Source organism: Heterodontus francisci, chromosome 12 (assembly GCF_036365525.1).
Source record: "Heterodontus francisci isolate sHetFra1 chromosome 12, sHetFra1.hap1, whole genome shotgun sequence".
NCBI classification, from domain to species: Eukaryota; Metazoa; Chordata; class Chondrichthyes; order Heterodontiformes; family Heterodontidae; genus Heterodontus; species Heterodontus francisci.
Window position 1 is genome coordinate 21,057,471 of NC_090382.1, and position 13,016 is coordinate 21,070,486.

At 41.7% G+C, this 13,016-nt stretch overlaps 1 protein-coding gene across 1 annotated transcript in view; it reads right to left on the bottom strand.

Annotated features, from left to right (window-relative positions):
* LOC137375553 (serine/threonine-protein kinase 32A-like) overlaps positions 1-13,016 on the bottom strand; it is a 344,635-nt gene that overhangs the window by 13,950 nt on the left and 317,669 nt on the right. The gene's annotated exons all lie outside the window — the stretch shown is intronic.

Here is a 13,016-nt window from a genome sequence, read left to right on the forward strand (position 1 = left end):
CCTAAGGCAGTGCATAATGAAAGCCATTAGGAGAAACCCATCTCTTGCTGAATATTAGCATTAGTTTGTTACTAATAAACTAATAAACAAGAATAAACAAAAATACATTCAAAAGATGAGCAGAAACACATCATAAAGAAAGACTTGCATTTATAGAGTGCATTGTGTTACATCAGGACGTCCCAAAACATTTTACAGCTAATGAAGCTTTTTTTTGAAATGCAGTCAGTCTTATAATGTAGGAAATGTGGCAGCCAGATTGTGCACAGCAAGCTCCCACAAATATCAATCTGTTTTTGCCATGTTGTTTGAAGGATAAACATAGTCCAGGACACCGGAGATAACTCTAAAATAAAAGCAAAATACTGCAGATGCTGGAAATCTGAAATAATAACAAGAAATGCTGGAAATACACAGCAGGTCTGGCAGCATCTGTGGAGAGAGAAGCAGAGTTAACATTTCAGGTCAGTGACCCTTCTTCAGACCCTTCTTCAGTGCAGCACTTCAGTTCTGAAGGATCACTGACCTGAAATGTTAACTCTGCTTCTCTCTCCATAGATGCTGCCAGACCTGCTGAGTATTTCCAGCATTTCTTGTTTTTATACCTGGGATAACTCCCCTGCTCTTCTTCTAAATAGCATCTTTTACATCCACCTGAGAGGGCAGACGTTGAACGTCACATCTGAAAGACGGGTACCTCCAATAGTGCAGCACTCCTTCAATAATGCACTGAAGCGTCAACCGAGATTTTATGCTCAAGTCTCTGGAATGGGACATAAAGCATAATCATCTAATGGAGAGATATGTGCCATTGGTTGTAGTTGTAATTATTTGCTATTGTGGATGGTTTAGCCTGTCTCTCTGATCCAATTGTGCATTAGACCTTTGCAGCAGCAGGAATCCATTCAACAATACTCTTGTGATTGATTTTGCCAGTTGCTGTATCTTTTGTGTTGCATTGACCCTGCTGCCATATTACAAAGTAGAGTTGTTGGCATGAAAGAGACAAATGGTTTTCATATCATTTTCATATGTTTTTGCATGTATGAAAACTGAGAATGCATTTAAGCAAAGTAGTGATTGAAAGTAAAAATGCAATCGTTGCACACTTACAATAACTGGGTGAACACATTGAGACTAAAATGCTTTTCCACAATTAAAATATTTAATTTTTCTCCAGCATATTGAATTAAAACTATTAATAACTATACATAACAATTACATACTGTTGTATGTTGTATTTGTAGTGTTGCTCGGGCATTCTGGAGGAAGTCTTAGACTCCAGAGAAAGTCAACGAACAACTCTATTATTTACATTTACCATAAATACACTCTCCACAAGCCTCCTAAGCTAGCATCCTCTGTGCTGCTATCTCTTTTTTGCCTCAAGCCCATACCATGTGACTGTTACAATCATCACTCCTACAGTGGGGGGAATCACTCTCACTGTCTTCAGTATTAACACTTTACATCCTTATACTACATATTCTCCCAAGTCTTATCTACTACCTGCTCTCTCTCCCCAGATCTCTGACTTCACAGATTTAGTCTGATAGGAGGTTTGACAACTCTCCCCAATCTGGATGTAGTCTGTCTGGGATGATAAGTAGTCTCCTTTGTAAGCCTGGATTGCTGACTTGGTTGAAATTTACTACGGAGTGTAGCATTCTGTTCGGTTTGGGTTTGTTCATCTTCCTTTCGGTCTTCCAAATGAATTATTGGCTGTTGCTTTTGGGGAATAGGTATGATATTCCTTCAATTTCTTCATATGTTCCCTTCAGTCATGCATATCACATATGATCGCCAATAGTATTCGTTTTTATGGATTACTTACTTTCTCTTTCCTGGTCACGTATCCATACTCTGACCATTGTTTAATGTGGGTAAGCTTCTTGCTCAAAATCTTCTATTATAATTCCGGGTTTGTTTCCTTCTATACGAGTTTTCCATATCTCTAACTTTCTCGTCGTCTTGAGCCTTCAGTCCAGGAATCAATTTCTGTGGCAACACTGGAAGCTGTTTATAACTTCTTTCCCATCAGTAATTTTGCTGGTGATAATCCAGAAATTAATGTCATTAAACAATAAATTAGGAGTGAGATTGGAAGATCTTCATTTTTCTTTAGTAAAGACTTTATGGTTCTCACACCTCTTTCCGTCTCACCACTGGACTGTGGATAGCTCGGTGAGCTTGTGAGATGCTGAAAGCCCATTTCACCACAAACTGTCCGATAATATTTCATCTGGAATCCCATGTCTTGCAAAGATGTCTTGACAAATCCTGATAACTACCTCAGTGGTTGTAGAATGCAATTTCTGGACATCCATCCACCTTGAAAAGTAATTGATGATGATTATACATGTCTTCTCATGAAAGATGAATACGTCTATACCTGGTCTTTGCCAAGGTCTAGTTGGAAATTGGGTAGTTAACAAAGGTTCGCCCTGTTCTGGCCTCTGTGTCGCACATGTCTGACAATTCTGGATCATGGTCTCAATATCCTTAGATATTCCAGGCCACCATAGTGAAGATTGAGCCCCTGCTCTGCACTTGGTTATACCCAAATGGCCTTGGTGTAGACAATCTAAGATATCAGACCTCATTGAACTAGAAATAACAATTCTATCATTCTAAAATAATAATTCGTTGATTATGTTATAGTATTTCCTATAATCATGGAATGTCTTAATTGTTCTCCCTCCTGGACTTTCTTCTGGCCACCTTGTGTACAATATTGTCTAATTCGAACGCAATCTTCATTGCTTTTTTGGGCTTGTCGTATTTCTCGCAACTTGTGTGTGCGTGCTGGCCAATTTTGTGCTGTGTGTTGCGAATGTTATTCTATGTCAGATACAAAATTCACGTCTTCCTGTGTGGGATGGTCTACTGTCACCCTTGATAGTGCATCGGCTGATGATTGCAACTTCCCTTGTATGTATACTGTCTCATATGTATACCTCACCAATCTTAGACAAAATCTTTGTGTACGTGGAGGCATTTTTGCAATTTCCTTTTTGTCTAAGAAGGATACCAAAGGTTTATGGTCTGTCTCGATGATGGCACGTAATCCAATGATGCAGTAAGAAAATTTTTCGCCTGCCCACGTGACGGCTAGAGCTTATTTTTCTATAACCACATCACGCGTCTCTGTTTCCGACAAAGCTCTTGATGTGTAGAATGTTGGTCTAGGGGAGCCATCAGGTTTTTCCTGAAAGAGAACTGCGCCCAAAACCAAGCTGAGAAGGGATCTGCCACTATTGTCGTAGGTAGTGTAGGGTTGTAGTGTGCCAAGATGTCCGGTGATAAAAACATCTCTTTAATTTTCTGGAATGCTTGTTCTTGGTAGGAATTCCAACACCTTGCTTGCTGTTTTCTGAGGAGTTGCCTCAGTAGATCAGTTACCTGTGCTATGTGAGGTAGAGAATTTGATAATTGATTTACCATTCCCAGGAATCTGTAGAGCTGTTGAATGGTAGTAGGAGTAGGAAATTCTGTAATGGCCCTTGTCTTCTGTGGATCTGCCATTATACCTTCACTATGTGTCCCAAGAAACAAATCGAAGTCTTGGAAAATTCACACTTCTTGTTTAGAGTCAGTTCTACTTCTTGAAGTCTCTATAGAACCTGTCGAACTCTTTGGTTATGTTCCTCTACTGACAAATAACTCCTTTGAGCCTATCTAAGGTGTTGGACATAGACCATCGAAAGATCTCTGGTGCGGATGTTATTCCAAATGGAAACCTATTGAAACAAAACTGCCCAAAAGGTGTTATAAATGTGGTCAATAATCTTGAGGTCTCATCTAGGGATACCTGCCAAAGCCCACTTTTGGCACTGAGTTTAATAAACAGTGTGCTCTGAGAGAGTTTTGCTAAACTGTTATCAACTGTGGACATTGGGTGAATCTCATGCACTACTGCTTTGTTGAGCTGCGTTTAATCCATGCAAATACGTAGAGTTCCATTTTCCTTTGTGCCAAGAACAATGGCTGAACGCCATTCTGTTTGTTGTGTTACCGGAGAGATAACCCTCATTCTTGTCATCTGTTCCAACTGTTCTTGGACATAAGTCAGCAATGGATGAGGTATCCTTCTAGGTGTGAGGATACACACTGGCCTGGCCCCTTCCTTCAGTATGAGCTTGAGTCTTCCGAGCCCTGTAAAAAACTTCAGGTATTCTGCTTGTAAGCGATTGTTTGCTTTTGTTTGCTTGACTTCGTCTATCTTCTTAATTAACTGCAATTCTAAACATGCATTCCTACTCAGTATGGAAAATTCTTGATTATGCAAGACACATATGACAAGTCAACCAGCTGTCTCCCTTTATGCTGAAGACTTGCTTGGAGTTTACCTTTTACTCTCAGTTGTGTCCCGCCTGGACCATGCAACTGTATATCCGCTGGTTGTAGGCAATATCTCATCACCCATGGCTCTTGGTCAGATAGTACTGTGATGCTAGCCCTTGTGTCAAGTTTAAAATTTAGAACCATAGAATCATTGAAAAGTTACAGCACAGAAAGAGGCCATTCAGCCCATTGTGTCCACGCCAGCTGAAAAAACTAGCTGCCCACTCTAATCCCACCTACCAGCACTTGGTCCATAGCCTGGCAGGTTACAGCACTTCTAGTGCATGTCCAGGTGCCTTTTAAATGAGTTGAAGGTTTCTGCCATCACCACCAATCCAGGCAGTGAATTCCAGACATCCACCACCCTCTGGGTGAAAATGTTTTTCCTCATGTCTCCTCTAATCCTTCTACCAATCACCTTAAATCTGTGACCTCAATTAAGTCACCCCTCAGCCTCCTCTGTTCAAAGGAAAACAACCCCAGCCTATCCAATCTTTCCTCATAGCTGAAATTTTCAAGCCCTGGCAACATTCTTGTAAATCTCCTCTATACTCTCTCCAGAGCAATTATGTCCTTCCTGTAATGTGGTGACCAGAACTGTATGCAATACTCCAGCTGTAGCTGAACCAGTGTTTTATACAGTTCCAGCATTACATCCTCGCTTTTGAATTATATACCTCTGCTGATAAAGGAAAGCATTCCACATGCCTTCTTCACCACTTTATCTACCTGTTCTGCCACCTTTAGGGACCTGTGAACATGCACTCCAAGGTCTCTCACTTCCTCTACCTCTCTCAATATCCTCCCATTTATTGTGTATTCCCTTGCTTTGTTTTCCCTCCCCTATTGCATTACCTCACTCTTCCCCGGATTGAATTACATTTGCCACATTTCTGCCTACTCAACCAAACCATTGATATCATTCTTGAGTCTGCATTATCCTCTTCACTATCACGGCCAATTTTATGTCATCTGCATAGTTCCCATTCATGCCTCCCAAATCATTAATATATGCTACAAACAGCCAGGGACCCAACACTGAGCCCTGTGGAACACCACTGGAAACCACCTTCCATTCGCAAAAACATCTGTCGGCCATTACCCTTTGTTTCCTGTCACTGAGCCAATTTTGGATCCAACCTGCCACAGTCCCCTGTATCCCATGGGCTTTTATTCTTCTGACCAGTCTGTCATGTGGGACCTTGTTAAATGCCTCACTAAAATCCATGTAGACAACATCCACAGCACTACCCTCATCAATCCTCCTTGCTACTTCCTCAAAAAATTCAATTAAGTTAGTAAGACATGATCTTCCCTTAATAAATCCCTGCTGATAATCCTTGATTAATCCATGCCTTTCTAAGTGACAGTTTATCCTATCTCTCAGAATTGATTCTAATAATTTGCCCACTATCAAGTTCAGACTGACCAGCCTATAATTATTTGATCTATCCCTTACACCCTTTTTAAACAATGGTACAACACTCGTAGACCTCCAATCCTCTGGTATCTCACCTGTAGCTAGTGAGGATTTGAAGATGATCCTCAGAGCATCTGCTATTTCCTCCCTGGCTTCCTTTAACAGTCTGGGATACAATCCATCCAGCCCTGGTGATTTATCCACTTTCAAGGATGTCAGGCCCTCTAGTATTTCCTTTCTCATTATGCTTATCATATCTAATATTTCACACTCTTCTTCTTTAACTATAATGTCTGAATCATCCCTCTCCTTTGTGAAGAGAGACGAAGTACTCATTAAGAACCCTGCACACATCTTCTGCATTCCTTGCACATCTCTGATAGGCCCGACCCTCTCCTTAGTTATCCTTTTGCTCTTAATTTACTGATAAAACATCTTTAGGTTTTCCTTGATTTTACCTGCCAATATCTTTTCATGTCCTCTCTTTGTTTTCCTAATTTCCTTTTTTACTTCACCCCTGCACTGTCCATGCTCCTCTCGGCTTTCTAAAGTATTAAGTTTTATGTGACTGTCATAAGCTTTCTTTTTCTCCTTTATCTTACCCTGTATGCTTCTAGATAACTGGGGGGCTCCAGATTTGGCAGTACCACCCTTTTTCTTTGTGGGAACATGTCTACACTATGCCCGTAGAATCTCGCTTTTGAATGCCTCCCACTGGTTTGCCACTGATTTTCCTTCAAGTAGTTGTATCCAGTCCATTTTCGCCAGATCACCTCTCAGCTTCGTAAAATTTGCCTTCCCACAATTTAGAACTTTTGTTCCTGTTCTATCCTCGTTCTTTTCCATAATAATGCTAAATCTAACTGTATTATGGTCACTATCTCCAAAATGGTCACCCACTGCACTTCATCCACTTGCCCAGCTTCATTTCCTAAGACTAAATCTTAGATTGCATCCTCTCTCATTGGGCTTGCTACATGCTGGCTAAAAAAGTTCTGTGAGGTGCCCACTCACGTAGATGTCCGCCATTCAGTAATCTTGATCTGGATTAGTAATTTCTCCCAGGAAATCTCACAGCTCTTTGCGTGAAGGTGTTCTGCTCTGTACTCTTAAGTGAAGAAATTTTGCTCTGGCACATTTTCTCATAACGTCCAGTTTTTTTACAATTAAAACACTCGGCTTTACTTGCTGGATATTGCTCCTGTCTGTGGGTCGTCCTGGCTCCACAATGCATGGTTTCCCTGTGTCATGCACCTTCTCATCTGTCTGTGTTTTCTTTTCCACAAAGTTTTTCTCTGACTTTGGCCTCACAAACTGTACTGGCATTGGACTTCTTCTCATCTACGGCTTGTCCTCAGCTCATAGAATGGCCCAATTCTGTTTGCAGACTTCACTCTGTCTTACAATCTGAATGGCCTTTTCCAGTGTAAGATCTTCCTTGGATTGCAAAAGATCTGTTAAGGATTCATCAGCTGTGCCGATGATTATCCTGTCGCCAATTAGTTCTGCTTTTAATTTATCGTATTTGCATCCTTCTGCCAATCTACACATATCATTAATATAGGCAACTACAGAATCACTAATCTTCTGAGCCCACTTATTAAATTTGCTTCTTCCCAAGATTTTATTGCTGCAAAGATTGAAATATTTATCAAAAGCTTGAAGTACCTCTTCAAATTTATTGGAAGCCTCATTGATCCCTTGTCGGACAATTACGCTATCCGCAATCGCACCTGCTGAATATAAAAGGGTGTTCACTTGCTCCATTTCTGATTTGGTATGGAGCTGAGAAGCAATCCTAAACCTTAGGAATCTTTTCCACCATAAGGACCAATTTTGACAGGGCCCTTCTTGATCATGGAAGTTATCAGGCATCGCAAATTTTGAAGCCATATTGCTTTCTTTAATAGGAATTTTAGGGTGTTCCCCCTACTTTAAGAAATTCTGTTTGCTTTTTATCCTGGGCTTGGTTGCTTTAATGGAGGTGTCCCTGCTGCTTTTGGGAGTTCCCCACTGTTTTAATATGCTTTTTTTAGGGTGTTTCCCTTTCTTTGAGAAATTCAGTTTGTTTTTTTCAGGATTGGTTGTTTTACTGGAGGTGTCCCTGCTCTTTTGGGGGGTTCCCGTGCTTTTCAGGAGTTCCCAAGCTTTTGGGGGGTTTCCTTCTCTTTGCCCTTGCATTCAGCCCAAGTGAAGGATTGGGCTTTCCCCTCTTTTTCACTTTCAGAGCACAATGCCTTTAGAGACTTACTTCAAGCTTTTCAAAGGGCTTCTAACCTGATGTAAGACCGTTGGTATCGTGACTCACCCGATCACTGGATTCTGCTTGCAGACCACCGCACATCTGTGGTGCAGCCTGTATTTCTGTGCTCTGACTCACCACAGCTCCGGAGCTCTTCACAGCCTCTTCAGCAGGTAAGTAGTTTTCTTCTGTACCAACCCAGTATTTATCTTTAAATTTGTCTGTTGTTCATCACAGTTTTACTGCTGTTTTACCGCTGTTTTACGGTTGCCACCAGATTGTGTGCTGTTGTTATATTTGTAGCATTGCTATGGCATTCTGGAGAAAGTCTTAAGCTCCAGATAAAGTCAACCAACAACCTTTTCTTATTTACATTTACTACGTACACTCTCCACAAGCCTCCTAAGCTAGCATCCTCTGTGCTGCTATCTCTTCTCCTCAAGCCAATACCATGTGACTATTACATCATCACTCTTCCAGTAGGAGGCGGTCACTCTCACTGACTTCAATATTAAACCTTTACATCCCTATACAACACATACTATGTATCAATACTACATATTCATAACTACATTATTACTATATATTATGTTATATTATTATATATTATACACTATAACTAGGAACATAGGAAATAGGAGTAAGAGTAGGCCATCTGGCCCATCGAGCCTGCCCTGCCATTCAACTAGATCATGGCTTATCTTTTACCCCAGTGCCATTTTCCCACACTATCCCCATACCCCTTGATACCTTTAATATCCAGAAATCTATCGATCTCTGTCTTGAATGTTCTCAATGACTGAGCCTCCACAGCCCTCTGGGATAGAGAATTCCAAAGATTCACCACCCGCTGAGTGAAGAAATTCCTCCTCATCTCAGCCCTAAATGGCTTACCTCTTATTCTGAGACTGTGTCCCCTGGTTCTAGACACCCACCCTAGCCAGGGAAAACATCCTTCTTGCATTTACCTTGTTGAGCCATGTAAGAATTTTGTATGCCTCAATGAGATCACCTCTCATTCTTCTAAACTCTAGAGAATGAAGGCCCAGTCTCCTCAATCTCTCCTCATAGGACAATCACGCCATCCCAGGGATCAGTCTGATGAACCTTCATTGCACTCCCTCTAAAAGCAAGTATATCCTTCCTTAGATAAGGAGACCTAAATTCATAAATTCATGTTGACTATGCCAAATCAGGTCATTATTATCTAAGTTTCCATTTATCACATCCTTTAGAATAGATTCTAGCTTCTTCCATACTACTGATGTCAGGCTAACAGGCCTGTAGTTCCCCATTTTCTCTCTCCCTCCTTTCTTAAATAGTGGGGTTACATTTGCCACCTTCCATTCTGCAGGAACCGCTGCAGAATCTGTAGAATTTTGGAAGATGATCACCAGTGCATCCAATATGTATGCAGTCACCTCTTTCAACACTCAGGGGATCTATCAACTTTCAGTCCCATTAATTTCTCCAGTGCCACTTTTTTACTAATACTAATTTCTTTCAGTTCCTCTTTCTTATTATTCCCTTGGTTCTCTAGTATTCCTGGGAGGTTTTTTTGTACCTTCCTCTGTGAAGACAGACACAAAGTATTTGCTTAGTTGCTCTGCCATTTCCTTATTCCCATGACAAATTCACCTGTCTCTGTCTGTAATGGGTCCACATTTGTCTTTGCTAATCTTTTACTTTTTACATACCTATAGAAGATTTTACAGTCCATTTTTAATGTTTCTCGCTAGTTTACATTCATATTCTATTTCTCTTTCTTTATCAATTTCTTGGTCCTTCTCTGCTGAATTCTAAAATGCTCCCAATCCTCAGGCTTACTACTTTTTTGGCAATTTTATAAGCCTCTTCCTTTGATCTATTACAATCTTTAACTTCTCTTGTTAGCCATGGTTGGATCACCTTTCCTGCTGGGTTTTTGTGCCTCAAAGGAATGTAAATTTGTTGAAAACCATGTATTAATTTTTTTAATGCTATCCACTTCCTGTCTACCATCATATCTTTTAATGTATTAGGGGGTAGAGTTTCCACTTTGGCTGCATGTGGCCATGGGGATGCAAATTGTACCTAAAGTTGCATCGGTTTTGAGAAGTGTTTTTTGCTTCTTGAGAGTCTGTTCAAACTCATTTGCATATTAGAAAACACAAAGGGCTGGATCTTGAAGGCTCTCTGATGCCGGGAACGGTGGTGGGGGGAGAATGAAGATCGCAACGGATGAGGGCCGCTACTGATCCCCATGATGGCAGGCCCCATCCCGATCTTGGCAGGGGCGGCGAGGCTTTGTGGCAGACGCCCTGCCGCTCAGCGGCGGGACCCGCATTATAATATGCAAATAGCTACTTAGCTTTAATTAATATGCAGGCCGCAGCGAATCTGCCAGCAGGTTGGGATCTTCATTCCGGCGGCTGGCAATGCCGCTCCTTCGAATCCCTGTTCGGGGAAACGAGGCACGACACCTATGGAGAGGGGGGAGGAGGTGATTTTCTGCGAGCGGGGTGGGATGGGGGAGAGCGGGGTCAAACGCTTCAGATTGATTGGGGGGGGATGATGGAAAGAGGTAAAGGAGAAGGGGTATGAACTTTGCGAGGAGGGGGGAAAGGTCATTTAATAATGGTAGGTATTCGGGGGTGGGGGGAAGGGCAGGAATGATGTTTAATGCCTTGAGGGAGGGGTGGGAGAGGGCATGTTGGGCACTGTTGCATTCATTTTTTCAAACTGTACAATAACTGGCTCTTTAAAAATTGCACTTGCCATTTAGGGCTCTAAGCCCTTTAAAAATGGTGCCGGCGCCTGCATATTGGCGCTAGACTCTGTTGCCAGGGATGGCTCACCTGCCCCCTCCACGTCATGAGGTTCGGGGGTGGGGGGGGGGGGGGCAGCCGTTTAGAATTGCGGTGGCTCCATGATGTGGGCCCCCTGAGTGCGGGCTGCAAATTTCTCCGCCCGCCAACTATTTCGGAGTTGGGCTTTTAAAATGCAGCCCAAAATCTTCCATGTACAGAGCAATTGGGCAGCATTTTAAAATGTAATTTAGACATTAAAATTGCTTTAAAAATATTTCTTGATATATTTAAGAGTGCTAACATAGTGCAGTTTTATTAATAAAGCTGAAAATGGGTTTATCACAAAAATAAGCAATTTAATCAGAGTGTCTACAAAAGTACTGCAAATGTGCTCAATTTGCGGAAACTCGCAACGGATATTAGTTTGATCTGGGACTTGGCCAGTTTTGTAGGTTTTAGTTTTAGTTTTAGAGATACAGCACTGAAACAGGCCCTTCGGCCCACCGAGTCTGTGCCGACCATCAACCACCCATTTATACTAATCCTACACTAATCCCATATTCCTACCACATCTTCACCTGTCCCTATATTTCCCTACCACCTACCTATACTAGGGGCAATTTATAATGGCCAATTTACCTATCAACCTGCAAGTCTTTGGCATGTGGGAGGAAACCGGAGCACCCGGAGGAAACCCACACAGACACAGGGAGAACTTGCAAACTCCACACAGGCAGTACCCAGAATTGAACCCGGGTCCCTGGAGCTGTGAGGCTGCGGTGCTAACCACTGCGCCACTGTGCAGCCCTGTATGGTGCTGATGAAATTGAGAGAAGTCAGTTCTGAAGAACAGGTTTTTTTTCCTTCCACTCTCACACAATGTCAGCATCAAGCAATCCCAGGTCAGGTATAAGCATTGTGAAATTTGCACTTCCTAAGTCGGCTAATTTTAAAAGCGAGTTTAGTGATCCATGGTCCAGAGGCATGGATTCATTCATCATTGTGATCTCTGCACATTCGACACTCAAATAAGAAGTCCTGAAATCACTTACTCAGAGAACTCACTGCTAGCAGAGAAGAGACCTTCAACATTTCAATCTTAGCACTGAATAAAGCTTTTAATCTTTTGAGGGCTGGAGCACCTGTAACTATTTCTGAGCAATTTATATTTGACATCATGGTATTTTGTTTGAAACAACACTCAAAAATAAACAATGGTTTAGGTTGTGGTCTGCTGCAGTCAGTGACTTACTATTGCTTGCATTTGCTCAGTAACCGGCATTTTCATACAATATTGTTGTACTCAGGATACACACAAAGTGTACAAATTCATGGGATCTGACTTGTGGGATCACATCATGCTGTGCTGTGCACAAGCATGTTCCACAATGATGGTCAATGTCAAAACCCAGGACAGACATTCATTCCAAGCAAATAATGTTACTCTGGAATTTAGAAATCCAGTAGGAAAGAAAATTCCTGGCGTTACAGTCCCTTCTCACTAATGAGCCACCAATTTTGTTGAGCACAGAAATAGGGCACAGGTTTAAAATCAACCAGCCTGAGAAATTAGGAGAAATATTCCCTGCTCCCATCAACAGCAGTGGAAATATGGAACAGATTCTCAGTGAAAGCTTGTTTTTTCCTTATTCAGTAATAAATATGAAGGTCAAGGCCAATATTGCAGGAAACCTTGTACCTCAGCAAAGAGTCAAAAAGAAATAGAGGTAATTTAGGAAGTATCAATTGGGAAAATTGCCAAGCTTGGGTCTGAAAAGACATTGAGAGAGAAAAAAAGATGGAGGGGGCAGGTATAGAATTTCACAGCTAGCAAGGCCTGAACAACACTGAGTTAAAATAGCAAACTTTTTGATGATCCTTGATTTCAACACAATGTTATTTGTAAGGTGGAGGGAGAATGCATGGGACAGGTTTAGAAGAAACAAGACGGGAAAATTTATAAGAGCACTGATCTTACTGGTATCACATAAGTGATGCAGACAGATTGGAACCAACCAGCTGACAACAGTGGGAGAGAAGAGCTAGAGGAGACTGCCCTGATATAGAATGAGCATTTTTTTAAATTGCTCATTGGATGTGGGTGTCTCTGGCAAGGAGACCATTTATTGCCCATCCCTAACTGCCCTTGAGAAGGTGGTGTTGAGCTGCCTTCTTGAACTGTTGCAGTCCATGCAGTGTAGGTACACCCACAGTGCTGTTA